The sequence below is a fragment of the Tiliqua scincoides genome, chromosome 3, assembly GCF_035046505.1.
Source record: "Tiliqua scincoides isolate rTilSci1 chromosome 3, rTilSci1.hap2, whole genome shotgun sequence".
In the NCBI taxonomy this organism is placed as follows: domain Eukaryota; kingdom Metazoa; phylum Chordata; class Lepidosauria; order Squamata; family Scincidae; genus Tiliqua; species Tiliqua scincoides.
This window is the reverse complement of record NC_089823.1, coordinates 66,245,793-66,264,906: the sequence shown is the minus strand read 5'-3', so window position 1 is coordinate 66,264,906 and position 19,114 is coordinate 66,245,793. Positions and strand designations below refer to the sequence as shown.

The following is a 19,114-nucleotide window of genomic DNA, read 5'->3' as shown; positions in this document are numbered from 1 at the left end:
AGTGCTATTTGCAAAGCAAATGTTCCACCACTCAGCTACAGCTCTATTCTGCAATAGGCTTGATAGAAGGATTTTCAGAATAGAAGCTTGCAATAATTGCTGTGTTAGGGGGCAATATTACTTTACATCCCAAACATCTAAAATTGTAACACTGAACATTTAACAGTGATTCTATAGGTACCAGAGGAGAAAAGAGTTAAAATAAAAGCATTATTAGTATAGAACAGTTTATATACCAAACAGTAATAAACCTTTTGGAAATGTATATAAAAATCAATATTCGTTATATTGTGCTGCCAACTGTGTTCTCCAGCATGTTTTGACTTCCCAATTTTAAGACTAAGCAGTAACCTTCACCCTTCTTGTGTGGGTCTGAAAGAAAAATAAGTGAAGCAATGAGTAACACTACAGTGTATGCATATAACCACAGTAATCAGGAATATATTCATAATCTAAATTTTTCAGGTAACTCAGTGTGTAAACAACATCAAACTGGAAGTCAAGAAATTGACTCTTTCTGTGTTGCTCTGGACATGCTCATTGAAAAGGTCCTAAACTTAGGCTGCAGGCTCAGAAAGCTAGAAGTAAGTTTAATTGAACACAGAGAGGATCGGTTCCAAGAAAATATGTATGATAGTTCTGTTAATCTATACCAGGGGTCACTAAACTTTTTGGCCAAAGGGCCGCATCAAATATCTGGCATGGTGTCGAGGGCCAGAAAAAAAAATTAAATATACAATTAAATAAATACATTAGATATGGAACTTAGATGAATGACTGGAAATGGACCCCCATTTGCCCACCCCACAAGTACAACTCGGGTTGTGTTTGGTCAAATGGGTCATAGGCTCTCAGGGGATCAGAGGCTGGCTGCAGGCCGGATAGAGGCACTCCGCGGGCCGCACTGGCCCCCAGGCCAGGGTTTGGAGACCCCTGATCTATACAACACAAAAACCGCTACTCACAGTATGTTGAATCATAACATGTATAATTGTAAGTGGAACAAAATGGAATGTGTACATTCTGCACTTACAGGATTGCTCCTGGCAACATTTGCATTAGCTGAGAGCTCACAAATCTCAGTTTCAGCAACTTTCATGATTTCTAGTGTACACTTCAGCATGTTAGAAAATATGGAAGCTGCTACTGCTGCAGTCTCATTGTTCCCTCCACCCAGAAAGTTGCACAGGAATAACTGAGGTAAATAACTGAAATAGATAGGTTATATTTCCTGAAATCTACTCCCATTCCAAAGATAGATTCATAAGAGATGGTTTTGATATTTTCTAAGAGACACTGTAGCTCTCTAGGAATATAGTTCCTTCTGCGATAATTCTCAACAGGGATTTCTTCTGCCTTAAATATTCTATTAGAATTCCATTCAAGCTAAATTCTTGAGGTAAGACATAATCTTATTATTACGTCTTATAGAACAGATATTTCTCCCTTATTAGAAGAGTTACTGGGGAAAGAGGAGCTTTAAATCTCTGGGGTACCAACTGGAAGCTAACATACGGATGAACTGTTTAATTTGAGAAAATTCTCTTGGACTGAGTGAAGGTCAGAAAGCATGGTGCTCATGGCACAGGATTACAGGATGGTGGCATCCTTTGGCTTACAGGCATTTCAATGCCAGTAAAAATCTAAAGGCAAAAAAATGATAAACAAATAAAAAGATGGTTGCTGCAGTTATTTACAACCAGATTTTTTGAGGCCTCGAGGTATCACTATGAAATTTGAGTAGGTTGCTTGCAGGACTTATTCAGAGGGAATGTTTGGAGTGCCTTCACCACTAAAACACCTTCAGAAGTCATCTGAATAATGCCCTCAAAACACTGCAACTATTCAACTATCTGGTACTCACCCCAGTCTCAGATATACCTTTCCCAACTCCAGCAGCTAACCACTCAGTCCAAATATCTGGATTGCTGATCTTTATAGAGACCAGAATCTTCTCATAGAGGTTGTCCTGCCCTCTCAACCAGGAGTACTTTACTCTTGAACAGTCATACAAAAAGAATACAAAATACACTTTTTACACTAGGATTGAATGAATCCATGCATAAAATTCAGTTGTTCTTTTAAGTAACAGCCCAATCCTGAGCTGCCCGGGGCACCCAGGCTCAGAGACACCAAGAGGGGCTGCCAACGGATCCTGCACCTCCCAGGCTACTGCGGGAGGCACCTTGGGAGAAGGGGACTTGGGAGAAGGGGTAAGGTAAGCAGCCCCGCAATGGGGTTACTCACTTTACCATAAGGTAAAGGCACTTGTGTAGGGCTCCGCACCCTACATGAGCGCCTTGGATCCTGTGGAGCAGAGCTCTGTGGACCCACCTCCCTTCCTCCCCCCGGCACACCTCTAGCCCGCCACCTGGCACACCTCCCCCCGCCCTCTCACCGCACCCCGCCAGCCTCCCCCCTCCCTGGAACACCTCCTCCCCGCCCCCACTTACCACACGGAAGCTGGGCGACCGCCCCGCACTAGCCCCGCACCAGCTGGTGCTGGACTAGCACGGGCGGGAGCCCGGCAGTGAACCTTGCAAATATGCCTTACGGCATGTTTGCAACAGCCATGCCACCGAGCACAGGACTGGGCTCTAAGTAAACACCTGAAAATATCAGTGACTTGGTCTCAGGGTAGACCTTCTGTGAACTGTGGGGGCCCTTATTGAACCAATATTTATTTTTTTTCCCCCACTCATAACTTAATAGAGCTTACATTTACCTGCCCTCTCCAGACTCCCCTCAGATCTGTGGAAGGGGCAAGTGTGCACTCCCTACAACATTTTACTAATTTTAGATTAACAACCACAACAGAAGTAGTTGCAGCAGTATTATTATTAACACTTTTCAACAACAACAACAGTTCATAAAGCAGTTTACACAGATTGATGCTTTTTTTTAATGCGAAAGAGGGTTCTAAAAAAATATCTATGCAGTCTCCCAAAATTTTTGTTCCTATTCTGCAGTGCTTCAGTGACACTGTTCCATGTCACACTTAGCTAATTCACACAGGATTATTCGCAGTTTGGACCCAAGAGAAGGATGGAATATTCCTCATGATTGCAATAAACCAAACCATTCTTTTTAAAGGAAGGTTCCGTGTACCCGACATGATTAATACATACCAGCAGAATTAAGGCACTATAGTACTGTAAATGAAGCAGAGTTTGTCAGTGTGCAAGATACACATCTCCCAGCAGTCACCATTTTTTCGTTTATATTTTAAAAGTTGGTAGCCCTCCTGATTTAACTGAGATGTTTGAAAATGCATCAGCAGAACATTCAAGGATCAAAGCCTGGAGACAAGATAAAAATAAGCTCAAATTAGTTGGTCTCCCTATCTTCATACTGCAGTTAGTTTTCAAGACTGAAGGCAGTGTGACTTTCATCTGAAGTCTGACATTCAGATTTTAATGAAAGCGACACACAAATTGCAGTGTGTGCAGTGTGCAGTGAATCAGCCCTCTAGTTCATGAGATGCTTCTGACTGTAATTCATATTGCTGAGCAAGAGGTCCACACCTGCATTATGGTACTGAAGGACAACTTGATAAAAATATCACAGCCATGCCCCTAGTAATACTTCTGCTATTTCTGTGACTACTGAAGGTGAATAAATCTGGGTTTTGCTGGTAGAAGATTACTTCTTTATTCTCCTTTCTTTGAAATGCTCCTTGGCTTAGGCGTGCATACTTATTTTAAGTCATTTTCCTAAGTGCTACATATAAAGGAATGCCTGTTCAGAAAATTTGAACAGAATTGAACATATGAATGGATCTTGCACTTCTGGTCTCATCGGTTGTTGCTCTTAAAGAGCAAGGATTGTTAACTACAGAACAGCTTCCTACAGTAAGTTTATAATGGTTTGAACTTAACTGTTAGCAACACTTGTAGTGATCCACAAGCTGCCTAAAAAGAAGCTAGATCCAAGGTTGATAGTTTGCTTCCATTTTTAGATTTACCAAAAGGAGATCTCAAATGATAAGAGAGAAACTTGATGAGATCTCAAATGATGAAAGATGATTTTGCCTTCAGTTTTCACCAAAGCCAGCACATATGTTTTCAGGGTTATTTATAATGGCCAGCCTATGATCAGTGAATTACACTGGTAGCATATAATTAAGCAAATTAATGGTAGCATATACAGTCAGTTCTCTTTATATGTGACTTTGCTATCTGTGAATTTGCTTATCTGCGAAGGGCAGAACTGCTACTTTATGATCTGTGCCTTTGTCCTCGTTATCTTCTATGCAGAGACCTTCAGAATGGCACCAGTGACCAGCATGGATCACAGACGCCATTAAAATGGGCAGCGGAAGTGTCCACCAGCATTTTTAAAGGGTCTACATTGGCTGCAGGTGCAATTTTGAAGGTTCCTGCAGCCTCCAAAAATATTTTGGCACTTCCTGCTGCACTCTGCTGGCCTCCCGAGGGATTCTTCTGATGGTAGAGAAGGTTCCCCTTCCCTTCCATGGTAGCCTTTGTACCTAACCCCACTTGATCCCATAGGATCAATGGTTCATTATCTGCAAATTTCCTATCCATTTGAGTTTCCAGGAACCTAACCCTACAGGATAATGAGAACTGACTGTATTTAAACCTTGATCTTGTTTTAATTTTTTTTAATCTTACAAAGATCACCTTTAAGTCTGATTCTGAACTATCAGATTCTGAAGAGGAGGTTTTAAGCTTGCTCTTTGAAATGCAACTTGCCCCAGTCCCTTGGTTATTATGGGGCAGGTTCTTTTTCAGGTTACTGCTTTGCTGCTCCCTTTCCTGGACTAGAATCAGAATCTGAATTAGAAGATGGGCTCGCAGACTTGCTAATATTTGGTGCCTTACAAGAGCTTCTATTTTTAGGTTCAGCAGCAAGTTTACCAGCAGGAGTAGATTTTGTTAGAGACTCCAGTTGTGATTTGTTTGTGTCCAGTGTTGCCACTTTAGTTTTATGTGGGAGTTTCTGTTTGATGTCTGTCGTGTTATCGTCACTGTCAGATGATGAAGTGAAAGATTCACTAGAGGTTTCACCTGTCTTTGTTTTGGACTGCGGTTTTGTGTTTTTTGCTGTGCATTTTTGGCCAAGACCCAAAGGAAAAGGTTTGTTGTTTTTTTGTGTCCAGTGTTCGTGCTTTTGGCTTCTGTTTGGCTCTCTCTGCCTTTTCCTGCTCAGCTCTTTTCTTAAGTTTCTTGGAATGAGAAGTATTGTCAGCAGTCGTATTATCTGCAGTACAATTTCTTTCAGTTACTACTTTTTCCTTTTTCTTAAGTTCCTGAATGTTCTCTTCCCGATTTGAAAGATGCTCAATGGTACATTTACTCTTCTTTCTTTTCCTGTACTCTTCATCCTCACTACTGGATTCCTCTGCCTCCAACTTCTGCTGGTGCCGTTTTCTTTCTTTTTTTGATAGGTGAGTGAAACCATTAGCAGTTTTCTCATAACTGTCCTCTCCAGTAACCTCTTCCAACCTGACTCTCTCGCGGATGACACTGATGAGGTCCGTGACGAGCCGCACCTGGCGGGGCTCCAGCAGCAGCCAGCAGAGCGCGCAGGCCGGGCCCCCCGGGGGTGGGTAGTCGAACAGCAGCCGCAGGCACACCGGAGCTTCGCAGCCTGCTGCCGCAGCGGTGGCAGCCACCATCTTGAGAAATCGCTACGGCGCGCCGCGTTGGACAAGAGAAGTGAAAGTGCGAGAGAAGCACACAGCTTTCATTTTTTATAATGAGCTTTAAGAATAGCTCATTATAAAAAAAAAAAACCAGGTCTACAACTTAAATGCTATAAAAGACAATCTAACTTTCAAAAAATGGCATGGTAGTCACAGATGAGCCAAGCACTTGTGGCAACAACCTGTCTATTCAATTGGCTAGTAGGAGAGAGGTTGCAGTATTTTAAAGTGACTTTGCTTAGCAACTGGAAAAATGGGGTGGGGTGGGGAATGGTTTTTAAATACAGTAGAACCTCCAAAGCTGACCACATCTCTATAATGACGACCTCCTTAAGTTGACCTAATTTTCCCAGTATGGACAGCCACTGCATATACACTATGGGAGACCAACCTCTCTATACTGACCACCTCCGTAAGTTGTATCTTGACCACTTTGACCATTGCACAGAGTATTAATTTAACCTCCGTAAGTTGCCCACTGAACGCAATACTGTGGGCCTGTTTGACTGGTTTGTCCCATCTTGGAAAAGCATGAAGCCATGCAACAATCCTTCCCCTACGCCTGCTAGCGCTTGTGCAAAAGGGTTTTTATAGGTGGGCACACTGCACATAGCCAATGGACCTGTGCCGGCTGCCGACTGTACCTGGACATGTACCAAGTTGTGAGGGACATGAGGTTGCTTGTGCATAGTGAAGCCACCGTCCTTTCACTTTGGTTCCCATCACCAGTGCATTACTTTACACTTATATTGAAACACAACTGCTATTTTGCTGCCTATTCTCCCGGTTTGGAGAGATCCTTCTGGAGCACTTCACAGTCCCTTCTGGTCTTCACCACTCAGAAAAGTTTAGTGACATCCATAAACTTGTCCACCTCCCTGCTTATCCCAGTTTCCAGGTCATTTATGAAGATGTTGAAAAGCATCAGTCTCAGGACAGATCCTTGAGGCACTCTACTTTCCACCTCTCTCTACCTTTTTTGTCAATTGCCCATTGACACCCACTCTCTGTTTCCTGGTCCTCAACCAGTTCCCAAACCATGAGAGGACCTGTCCTCTTATTCCCTGACTGTGGAGTTTTGTCAACAGCTTTTAGAGAGGGACCGCATCAAACACCTTCTGGCATTTAGTGAATCTGAGGTTACCCAGTGGAGGCCAAGCAGCCTAAGTAAAAAGTTCCCCCCCCGGTATGTTGACCACCTCCCTATGTTGATCAATTTCCTCCAGTCCTTTGGGTGGTCAACTTAAATTCTACTGTACTCTTGCCTCAGCCTTTCTGGTTTACAGTGCCATTTGCTGCAAGGAACAGCATCTAGTGCTGGGATCGTTTTAGCTCAGATTTGCCCACGCAGAGACTCATTCATCTTTTTTGATCAACAAAAGCAGCTGCCTCAATGTGTATCAAAAGAGTTTTTTCACAATCATTCAGGGCAGAAGTTGTCAGTATCAACTGTGGTGAAGGGTCTTTGAGATAATCAAATAAATGTCTGCTCAATGTACTCCACAGTGAAACTTGACCAAACAGACTGAAAAATACCCTCAGATGATTTATTTAAATAAAATAATAAAATGATGCCATCTCGGGATTTAACAAATTTTAAAAAGTAAACCTAACTATGCCACTTTTTAAGTGATCTTCTGCGTGGATGTACCATTTGCCATCCTTCCATGGCTTCATAATCAAGACAATAAAAGGGGTGGGTTTCTCTCATTCTCTCAGTGGAAGTGTATGAAGTGGGAGTTCTATTTTCAGTTGGTGACTGTAATAGATAGAGGGTTTTCTGAGTTAATTAATCCAGGGTTGCGTAGCCTCAAATAAAGATGCATCAACAGTTCCTTACCACAATATTTATTTTTATAATAGTTCTCTGGAGCCTACTTGGAGGCTGTGTTTTTACACTGTTAATTAGCCAAAAGCCCACATGGGAGACAAATAATACCTTCGAGGTAACCAACCAGTTTTACTCTTAAGAAAACTCAGAGTTGCGGGGAATTCTGACTTTCATCTTCTTATAATTAAACCAACTTTAAAACTAAAAATCTTCATCATTTGTATAAAACAGTACAGTATCATCCTCTTCCCTAACAATGCCAATAAGGAAAAGATGACTGCTGATAAGAAGCAACAGTATAATAACCAGAGCACTCTCCTTAAGCCTCTTGCTTCTAAGGACAGCTTACATTTAATCAGATTTTTTTTTTACTTGTCCCCAAGAACAAAGGATGAGACAGTTGTTTTCTTAGTCATACCTATTATGTTGCAACAGCTGCTGCAAGGTCTTTCCTTGCATCACCTGCAAGATATGCAAAAGATATGCAAAATACAATCCTAAGTCTTATTTGGATAGATAAAAATACTTCCAAATGTATTTCCAAATGCTCAAAGATACATTTAAGCAGGGCTTTTTTTCTAATGGAACGCGGGGGGACAGAGTTCCGGCACCTCTTTGCAGGGGCCCCTCCCCTTCGGAGGCATTCCAGGAGGGGGGGAGCAAAACAGAGGCATTCGCTGGGTGGGTGCTGGGGGGTGCAGGGTGGGCGGGCGCCTGGCCCCTGCCTGACCGCACAACAACCCCCTCCTGCCCCCATCTCCAAGCTCTCGCCTGAGCCTAGCCCGCCTCCCCTCCCCCGCGCTCTACTTCCCCACGCAGCTTCCAAGCCGGTGGAGGGCGGGGGGGGAGACACATGCCAACGCCAAGGAGGAGGATGGACAGCCAGCCAGCCAGCCAGGGAGACGGGCTGCGGCACCCACGGAACACCCAGGTACTGGCTTGGTGGAGGAGGAAGGGAAGGAAGCTGGCTGGTGCAGCCCCTGTGTCAATCTGAGCCTAGGCGTGTCTACTCAGAAGTAAGTCTCATTGTGCTCAAGGGGCTTGCTCCTGGGAAAGGGTGCATAGCCTTGCAGCCTGAGAGCCCAAGCCTATGCATATCTACTCAGAAGTAAGTTCCATTGTGTTCAGTGGGGCTTACTCCTGGGAAAGTGTCATAGGCTTGCAGCCTGAGTAGACAGGCAGAGGAAGGGCTCTGAGGTTGCAGTCCTCTCCACACTTTCCTGGGAGGAAGCCCCATTGACTCTAATGGGACTGACTTCTGAGTAGACAGGCACAGGATTGGACTCTAAGGCTGCCATCCTATCCACAGTAAGCCCCATTCACTAAAGTGGACTTCTGAGTAGGCATGCATAGGACTGGGCTCTTAGGCTGCAATCCTAGGCACTTTCCTGGGAGTAAGCTCCATTGACTAGAACAAGACTTACTTCAGAGTAGACATACCTAGGATTGGGCTCTTAATCCTGGCAGAGATATATATCTGCACCCGTTTTCACATGCTAAGGGCAGGTGAAAAGGGATTCTACGTGTGTACAACATGCTGTCCAGCCTTGCCAGAGATCCTCCTCATCCTTCCTCCACAAGCATGCCCTCCGCCAGCCAGCGTTTGCAGCTCCTCTCCAGCAATGCACAGCAGCTGCTCAGGGTAGCATACAATTGCATGCCAAGTGCCTTCCCAAAGACACAGAGTATTCTGATACCTGAATTAAACCATATTTAATCGCTTGTTTGCAAACGTAGCTGTTTCTATGTGCATCTAAGGACCCCTCTCGTGTAAGAATTCCTTTTTTGTTCTTACTCCCACAGTTGCTTAGAGTAATTTTACTATATGGAACTCATGTAAGCCGTTTTTCGGAATCCATTCACTGCTTCCTCTCCTCGAAGTAGTGCCACACTACATACTACGTGCTACAAGTGCACCTGTACAGTATTTTTCCCCATGTGTAGAAAATATAGCTAGGGGGAAGGGGATGTGGAGATTGACAGCCCAATCCTATGCATGTCTACTCAGAAGTAAGTTCATCTTTAGGGGGGAAGCACATAAATATTTTATTTCTCCAATAAAAAATGGTTTATAAATAAATAAATAAATAAATAAATAAATAAATAAATAAATAAATAAAAGATTAACAAGTTGTGAGTTCCTGCACCTATTTTTTTTTTTTAACAAAAAAGCACTGCATTTAAGCAATTTGAGGCAGGAAAAGAAACAAAGTTCCCTCTCCAACTTTAATCTACCAGCCCAATCATATCTAACATGCCAGCATTGATGCAGCCGTTCCAATAGGGCACGATACATCCTGTGGGGGGGGGGGCGGCAGTCATGGAGGCCCTTACCTTGCAGCTGCATCAGTCTGGGAAAGTTGGATAGGATTGGGCTGTGAGGCAATGTAGGTCAAAGAAGGTTGGCCTTTAAGACACTATCCCCCTCAACCACTACAATGAGAGTTACAGCATAATCCTAGGCATGGTGACTTATAATCGTGTTTTATTTTACCTTTGTTTGGTCAAAAAGCAGAGAGTACAACAACAGGTCACTTACTTGGGACTTACTTGGGAGCAAGTCCCATTGATTATAATGGGACTTACTTCTGAGCAGACATGCATAGGATTGTGTTCTAAGAAGCAGATCACAGAAAGCCAAAGCGATAAACCATGTAACCCTATTTTTTCAGCAGTTAAAGAAAAAGTTATTTATTGTGTGAGCAAGGAAGATTCATTTTGAATTTCAAAAATAATCTATTTTTCTTCAATACATGCAGGGACAGCTTATTACATAAATACACTTGTCCAAAAAGTGATATTTAAATGGTGACAAATAGCAGAAGGTACTGGGACACTATTATAACAAGCAACTACTCTTTTTCTCTCCAAAATTTTGCGAACATCAGTCATTTTTAATCATGGCAACATTCCAATTGTAACTTAAATTAGTGACATAGTAACTAAAATCAGTAATTCTAAATATAACACAGAAGAGACACAGGGTTGTTGTGTTTTTTGGTTTTTTTTGAATGAACATCAAAGTTTTTCTTTCCGATTTTGTGCAAGAAACTATGGTTGATATTTTCTTTTCATTCTTTATGGCTGTTAGCCTATGAACTCTTTACATAGGCGTACGTTCCACTGAAATCACTGGACATCCTTCTGAGCAAACCTATTTAGGATTGCAATGTCAAACTGTTACAATTATCTTTGGTTACCTAATACTTAACATCTGTTAAAGTGGCGCAGACAAGAACACTCTGGCTCAGCTACAGAGTCCTACTCAGGGCCTAATCCTATCCAACTTTCCAGCACCGGTGCAGACGCAATGCAGCCCCGAGGTAAGGGAACAAATGTTCCCATACCTTCAGGAGGCCTCTGTGACTGTCTCCCCTACACAGGAAGCAGTGCATACCCCATTGGCACAGCAGCACCGGCACTGAAAAACTGGAAAGGATTGGGCCCTCAGGCAGCTAAAGTTGCCAAATCTCCAGCATTAACCTGGAGTCTCCAGGAATCAGCAGCAATCTCAAGGAGCCTACTGAAGCAATGCTGGAGATTTTAATACAGTTACCTTTGCAGAATGAAATTAGGTAATGATGAAGGTGAAAAAAATGTCCAGAAATCACTTCAGAGTCGGCAACCCTCCTTCTGGGAGGGTTCTATAAAAACTCTTCTTTATAGTGTATAAATGTATTTGAAGGAGATAAACATATATTCAATTAGCTAAAATCAGGCATACGTTGCCTGAATCTTCAGCTGTACTGAACCAAGAAACCAATGATGAAAGTAAGCACTTATCACAAGAGCTTGCAGATTTACAGCTGAGTTGAGAATGTTAAGGTTTCAGTGGCCTTACTTAGTCAATAAATAAGCTATCGCCAAACACCATTCCTCATAATTATTTGCTGATGGGATGCAATCAATCATTTCATTTCATTCTCCACATGGGTCTTTACAGGTGCTATACATTATTCTTCTCCTCTTTAGTGAATGGTTCAAGCAGCTTCCTCATGAGGAAGCCTACACCATGGCTTCCTCATGAGGAAGCTGCTTGAACCATTCACTAATTAGGCTATACTATATCTCCAAAACTAGATGTGATAGGACAAAACGGATGCCATTTTTGGAATCGACACCCCAAATTCATATCAAACCACCGTAAAGTTTGGGAAAAACTTTTCTGACCCTCAATTTTGTAGGCCTGTTATCATTATCCTCTCCTTTTTATTACCACCACCCACCCTTTTAACATTATTCCCTCCTGTCTTTATTGTGCACTTTTACAACTATTAACAGAAGATTTTCCCCTCCATCATTCCTAAAGCATTATCTGCCTTCTTGAGTACAGTATCTTTGCAAAACGGTCATGTAACAGTAATATATGCTAAGCAAAAGTATGATTCAGGTTTCTGTTTTTACCCCAATACATTTATTTTGGCTTACACAGGAAATAAGGTGGACTTTGTTATGAATTCAACAATCTCACACACTGATTAAAAGTAGAGATCTCATTAAAAAAAGTCAGTTCATCAGATGAATTTTGGTTGATTATTGCCTTGATTTAGTTGATTGTGTTTTCTCATAAGACATAAAGTACAATTTTCTTTAGACCATTTACAGTGCAATCCTACACATGTCTATTCAGAAGCAAGTTCCATTGTGTTCAATGGTGCTTACTCCCATGAAAAGTGAACAGGATTGTAGGCTAATGCATCATCTCTGGAGACAGTTTCCCTTCTGTGTCTCTCTTAGGGTAGTGCTTTTGTCACCAGTCATCTTTGGAAGTACTTGTATGAAAGACAATTTAAAAAAAAAATCTGCTGACCAATTGAGAAACCTTTTTAGTTGATCAAAATGAGTTATTTTTTTTAAATTGAGTAATCTGCTTGTCATTAAGTTCCTCAAATCACCCGTAAAACAACCTATAGCACAAGCCTATGAATGTCTACTCAGAAGTAATTACCTTTGTGTTCAATGGGGCTTACTCTGAGGAGAATATATACCGTAGGATTGCAGCCTTTGTTCTCCAGCAGAGGGGGACAGGCCCAGTGCTGGTAAGGGGCTTTTTAAAAAACTCTTTTTTTGTTGCACCTCTGCAGAATGGCGACTTCATCTGACTTGAAACTCTGCTACAGTCCCTGTGGGGCTTAATCTTTCTGAAAATATTTTTTTTCGCTGGCAGTGGCAACTTCAGCAGCGCTTGAAATGCTGATAGCATCCTTGGCAGCTGGTTCCTGCTTGACATCTTTTTTTCCTTCAGAAAAGAAGTACAGGAAATGATCCCACATGGTGTTGGAGAGCCATTTTCTGGCAAGTTCCAAAGGAGGAAAAAAATGGCCAGCTGCCCTCTCAGAAGCATGGCCAAAAAAAAAAAAAAAGGTTTTTAAAAAGAATAGGCCACACCACAGCCATTCACCCAAACATGGATTCAAGGTTGCCAATGGCAACTGGTTAAAGACAAGACTGTATTAATCTAAACCAGGGGTGCCCAAACCCTGGCCCTGGAGTCACTTGTGGCCCTCAAGGACTCCCAATGCGGCCCTCAGGGAGACCTCAGTGTCCAATGAGCCTCTGGTCCACCAGAGACTTGCTGGAGCCCGCATTGGCCTGATGCAACTGCTCTCAGCGTGGAGTGACTGACCTCTCGCATTAGCTGTGGGATGAGGGCTCCTTCCACTGCTTGCTGTTTCATGTCTGTGATGCAGTAGCAGCAGCAAAGAAAAGGCCAGCCTTGCTTTGATCAAGGCCTTTTATAGTTGGCAACCTTCAGTCTCGAGAGACTATGGTATCGCGCTCTGAAAGGTGGTTTTGGAACATCGTCTAGTGTGGCTGAAAAGGCCAATTCGGGAGTGACAATCCCTTATGGCGGAGTGTCCTCTCCAGTGCACGAAGCCTGGCTAAAGAAGGTATGGAGGATAGGCTGTTACCCATGCAGCAAATCCCCCCTCTCCACGTCGCTGGAATGATCCAATGGAAAGGCAGAAGCCAAAACGGTTGGTTCCAGCGGCGTCGCAGGAGTTGCCAGAGCGTGACTGTGTACAGCCACAAACTGCCTCAGGGACTCCGGCTCCTGATTTTGCCTCGAGGTTGACTCCTGAAGGCCTTTTATAGGACTTCAGCTATTGCAAGACCTTCATTCATTCATGTGTTCCACCTCTAGTATATTAATTTATGTAAATTTATGTAAATTTATTAAAATTTGAAATGTAAATTAATTCTTTTTTTCCCTGGCCCCCGACACAGTGTCAGAGAGATGATGTGGCCCTCCTGCCAAAAACTTTGGACACCCCTGATGTAAACACTTGAAACCATATAAATCTAAACACTTGAAACCATATAAAATGTTGAGAACTTACGACTGTATCCAAAGCAGATTTACTAAGAACCACGTTCTATACGTACAGGTGTTTGTTTCCAGTGAGTAACTCTGAAGAGAAAAAAGTGTGCCATTTTCTTATTATAGAAGGCAGTTATTGGCTGGTCAATATGGTCAAGAATGCTCTTTATTGCCACAGTTTAATACAGTGAGCAAACTTGATAATCTCTTGATCACAGTGAGGAAAACAAGGCTACAATCCTTTATACACTTTCCTGGGAGTAAGTCTCACAATGCACAGGATTTTGCTATAACACACTTAAAATGGTACCAAATTTGCTTCTATTGGCAGTTGTGATATTATAGTTAAAATGGCATGCTTATGACATCAGCAGTCAATCTCAAAAGTGAACAATAATCTCAGAAGACCTTTTACTGGCACTCCCACCCCTTATACGGCAGCCAGAGATGTACGATACATCTGGCAAGGTACTAGTTAGGATAAAAAACCATGTTATTTACCCCCTTAGCCACTCTGTAGTCTCTTATGGGACTCCTCAAAGTGACACCAACTCTTTTGCTCATGTAACCTTACGGAGCCTTCTGGGGAAGTGTTTGAATCAAGAGGGGGTTTCCGAATTTGGCATACGCCACTGTCACTGAGATCCACCTCCGGTCTCAGAGGTCTCAGGAAGCCCCAGGGCTCCTAGAAGCACACTTTGAGAAACAATCTAGGCGATCACCTATCTCGTGGGCCACTTCAGAAATGGTATGCTGCTCCCTGCACCACCAGCCCCGACCCTGGCAGCAAGTAAGTTAGGTTCAAAAAAAGCCCTTCTGCCCCTACAGAGGCATGATTCCAGAGGATTGCGTTGATGCCTTTTTCCTTGCCCCCGCACAAACTTTCCTCAGAAGTTTTACTCCCAAGAAGTTTGAGAACCCCTGCCCTAGGCAAATTTCTCAGTTTGCCTCCTGCTATGCCTGATGATTCCCCTAGGCTAACATACTTTGAAATACATTTCACAAGCAGCACCCAAGTGCTCCTGCTGATGCTCCTACTGTTGGAGAAATTCCAATGCTACACCCTTCACCCCCCCCCTTGACTACAAACTTGTTTGTGCATCTGAACCTCACCAGAACAATCTACTTTCAGTCCAGTCTGTATACTACAGACTACAAATCTTGTACATGATCACACGTTTATTTTTCAGGATACAAAACTGATTCTGAAGAATAACATGCAGAGAACAGATATACAAAGCAAAATGGAATCCTTGGGGACAAATCTTCAATTTAAGGTATGCCAGTGACCTAGCTTCTTTCAAAAGCCATGCTTACACCTATAGAATTCTGGACATTGTCAGCTTTGCCGGTATTTATTTTGCTGTGCTGAACTACATAATATGGAGTCAGAAATTCGAACTAGCCACTAGCTTAACAGAGGTCAGGTGCGGGCAGGTACTTCGATCCATGCCACAGAAATAAGACACCAAGTTTCAGAGAATGTCACTATGTGAGGGTGTAAAATGCATGAAGTACACTACTTGGCTGTTCCTTCATAGTCTTGGTACATTCCACCAAAAACCCTTTAGGCTCATATAATGTTTTAATGCATAAGCAAACAATAGCACATTTGAATAGAAATTGCAATTAATGGATGTGTAAGCCAGCACTAACAACACATTCTTCATATTTTACCAAGGTTCAAATATACATATTAGTAAACTACTGACCAGGTGGGAATTTCTTTTCTACAATACAGGAGGTACGTATTTCATCAAGAGGAGATGCTTCACGCCCCATTCCTAACTAAATTCCTGCGCCGTGACAGCTACATCCCACGAGGGAACACTTGCCCCATTACCTCTGGGTAAGCCCAGCAGCCACTATGGGTCAACTTGAACCAGCAAGTTGCCAGCAGTATCATTGGTGTAAGTCTGACTTGATCCGTACAGGCAGATTGTGCCCAAGAAGGGGGTTTGGATACAGCACGTGTCAGCACTGACAACCTTGCCCCCTTTTAGGCCCAGTTCACCCTCCGTGCCATCAGCACTTGCCATCAGCACTTGTAGCATCTTTAATTCCTTTCCTTAAAATTTAATAATAATAAAAATATTTCATGACCCTGTTCAAGTTGTTCCTAATTTCCCTGAAACTTTATAGCTGTCTTTGTTTTGTTTCACTGGTGATAAGGACAAATTTTTAAATGGCTTTGGGTGTTCTTACTGGGAAGGGGGAGGAAATGAGAGAATGCACAAGTTGTACTTCCGTTTTCCTCACTTGTCAGGACTGACAAAGCTGAGCCCAAACATTTCCCACAAAATTCATTTGCATTTCCTCTTCCTCCCATTTGAAGCACGTTAAGCCATTCAAATCTTTCTGTTGCAGTAGGTTCTCAAAGAATATAAGAACTCATCCTGACAAATAAAAACTGCATGTAAAATGAAATGTTACATCTCTTTGAACACAGAACAACCACAGGAGTTTTTAAAGGTTTCTTTTTCAAAGGTTTGTTATTCCTGGAACTGAGAGGAGTAATTCTTTGGAATATTTTCTCACATCTTTTTGGCACTCAGGTTGGGTATTTCCTCTGTAACTACAAAAACTTGACACTTCTGCATAGGTCAATTAGAACTAGAGCAAGAATAGTTAGAGGTGTCTGAGAAAGAAACCTACGAAATCCATGAATTATTCCTAACATTTTTGCAGGCTATTTTATGCACATTTATACATGGTTAAGGTAGAGATACTCTCACACCTCATGCATATACATACTGAAGAACTCTACATAATGACATTCTGTTTTTCCCCACATACCTGGGAATGCCACAATTGTGAAAACATGGAAAAAACCCAATCTCAGATATGCATTTGTTTTACATAAAATAAATTAATCCCCAGCAAACAAATCACAAATGATATTAACAACTTTTCACCCCCAGGGCAATTATAATCATCAAGATTTTTCTTACAACCTCTTCATTCTGCCATAAAAACTTCAAAATATTCCATCCACCACCACAGTGCCCATCTGAACTTGATCCTTAAACAGGGTTTTATACTTCTAAAGCAGTGGTTCTCACCCTTTTTAGCTCAGGACCCACTTCTGAGAATGACAATCTGTCTGGGACCCACCAGAAGTGATGTCAGCAACCTGGAAGTGATGTCACAGCCAGAAATGACATCATCAAACAGGAAGTGACATCACTGTGATGCCAGAGCTGGAAGATGTTTAAGCTGGGAAGCTTAAAATGGTGACGCCCAGGCTTTGCCCACTTCCAAAATGGCGCCGCCTAGGTCTTTTGCCATCTTCCAAAATGGCTGCCGCCAGGTTCTCACAACCCACCAGAAATTGGATTGCAGCCCACCAAGTGGGTCCCGATCCACAGTCTGAGAACCTATACTCTAAAGAAAATGAACAGCTCATCCTATGCATGTTTGCTCAGAAGCAAGTCCCACTGAATTCAATGGAACCTACTCCTAGGAAAGCATGTATAGGATTACAACCAGAATAGCCCAGTTTGGTATTCTCTGTCAGCACCACATAAATGTTGCCATATGGGTGGCAAATCCTTTGTTCCAGATAGCAATCCCATAAGTATATATGCACAATGGCTTGGGGAGTAAGGGTGCACTTAGAGGTCCTTCGCATGGCTTACCCATATGCACTTTACTACATTTCTATTTTCAGAGCACCATCCAAAATAAGTTTTGTGTTTATATTTGGGGGGGGGGAATTGCCTGTGGAGGAAAGGCTTGAGCGCATTCATTTCTTTGCAACACAGTCAGATGAGGCTTTGGCACTTGTTCTTCCAGTTATGGTGCCTTTGGAACACACACACACACACACACACACACACACACACACACACACACACACACACACACACAGAGAGAGAGAGAGAGAGAGAGAGAGAGAGAGAGAGAGAGAGAGAGGTGAGATTTTGCTCTTTTTTTCCAAGCAACTGCTTTTTCTCAGGACAGTTATTTAGTCAAACTCACAGGCATACTCCCAAGATTAATAGTGAGCAATCTTATTATATATACATTAGCGAAAGCAGAGTGTTTTGCTACAGAATTCAATATTTGCTCTCACCAAACATTTAAGAACCCGTCTTATGACTGCTTTAATAGGCAAGGAGGTTCTAGATTTTCAAATACACACCCACATTTTAACACCACAAAAAGACATCCATCCATTGGTCACTGCAGATGTGCTAAAATGTAGGGGGGGGGGGAGGAAGGGAGAGGAAAAGGAAAACTCCAAAGGAGTTTATTGCAATGATTTATTGCAATGGTTCCCAAACTGTGAGTCATGGATCCCCAGGGAGCCGCAGAAACCAGCCAGCGGAGCCATGGAATCCTTGCAAAAAAAAACAACCCGCCGCCCTATACAATGTATAAGATTGTAGTCCTAATGGGGAGCAGCAGCCAATGGCCCAGTAGGTCAAGGGAGCCAACTGTCAAAAAAGTTTGGGAGCCACAGATTTATTGTGATGGGTACATCCATATAGGAGCCCAACACGTTTGGGAATAGCCAACCTTCTTAAGAACACACTGGCTTTGGTGTACTGCAAATTTTTCCACAAAATGATACAAATTCTGGGAAAAAACGAATGTGGAATTTACCAGTTCTGAAATCTTGATTCAGTTTCATTAGTACCAATACACCACATCCCTGACTGCTTTGCAATTTGCAGAAACTGGGGGGGGGGGTGAATGAGGGGAAACCCTGGTGCCTGCGTCTCCTTCTTTTCCCTTTTGGCCAGGACCAAAATCAATAGATTCTGTTGCCACCACAAAAACAAAGCCATGCAAAGAGAGGCAGTCCTCAATAGCCTCCCTCTCAGTTACATGGAAAATGCCTCAAAAACCTATCCAGTAGCAGCTAGCCAAGGACTGGAGCAAGACTCTGACAGAGTTCAATCAACAGCAGACAGGTAAAGGGTTAAATAAATCAACTCGGAATATTTACAAACAAACCCCATTAACTAATGTTTAATGTCCATGAATTAAACCTCTCTAACCAGTACTGTAAACCAGGGGTCTCCAAACCCCAGCCCGGGGCCAGTGGCAGACCGCAGCAGGCGTCTATCCGGCCCGCAGCCAGGCTCTTGTCCCCTGAAAGCCTCTGGCCCACTCCACCGAACACGACCAGAGCTGTGCTCTGGTTGTGTCTGGAGAGTGTTCTGAGGACCAGAGAGGTTGAATGAATGAGCCCATTCACTCATCTAAGTTCCATCTCTAATTTATTTATTTAAATTTTATATTTAAATATTTATTTCCAGCCCTCAACACCATGCCAGATATTTGA

At 42.7% G+C, this 19,114-nt stretch overlaps 1 protein-coding gene and 1 pseudogene across 2 annotated transcripts in view; both read right to left on the bottom strand.

Moving 5' to 3' along the window:
- AGPAT3 (1-acylglycerol-3-phosphate O-acyltransferase 3) overlaps nucleotides 1–19,114 on the bottom strand; it is a 94,171-nt gene that overhangs the window by 56,743 nt on the left and 18,314 nt on the right. The window lies entirely within an intron of this gene.
- On the bottom strand, nucleotides 1,578–5,641 carry LOC136645049 (coilin-like; annotated as a pseudogene).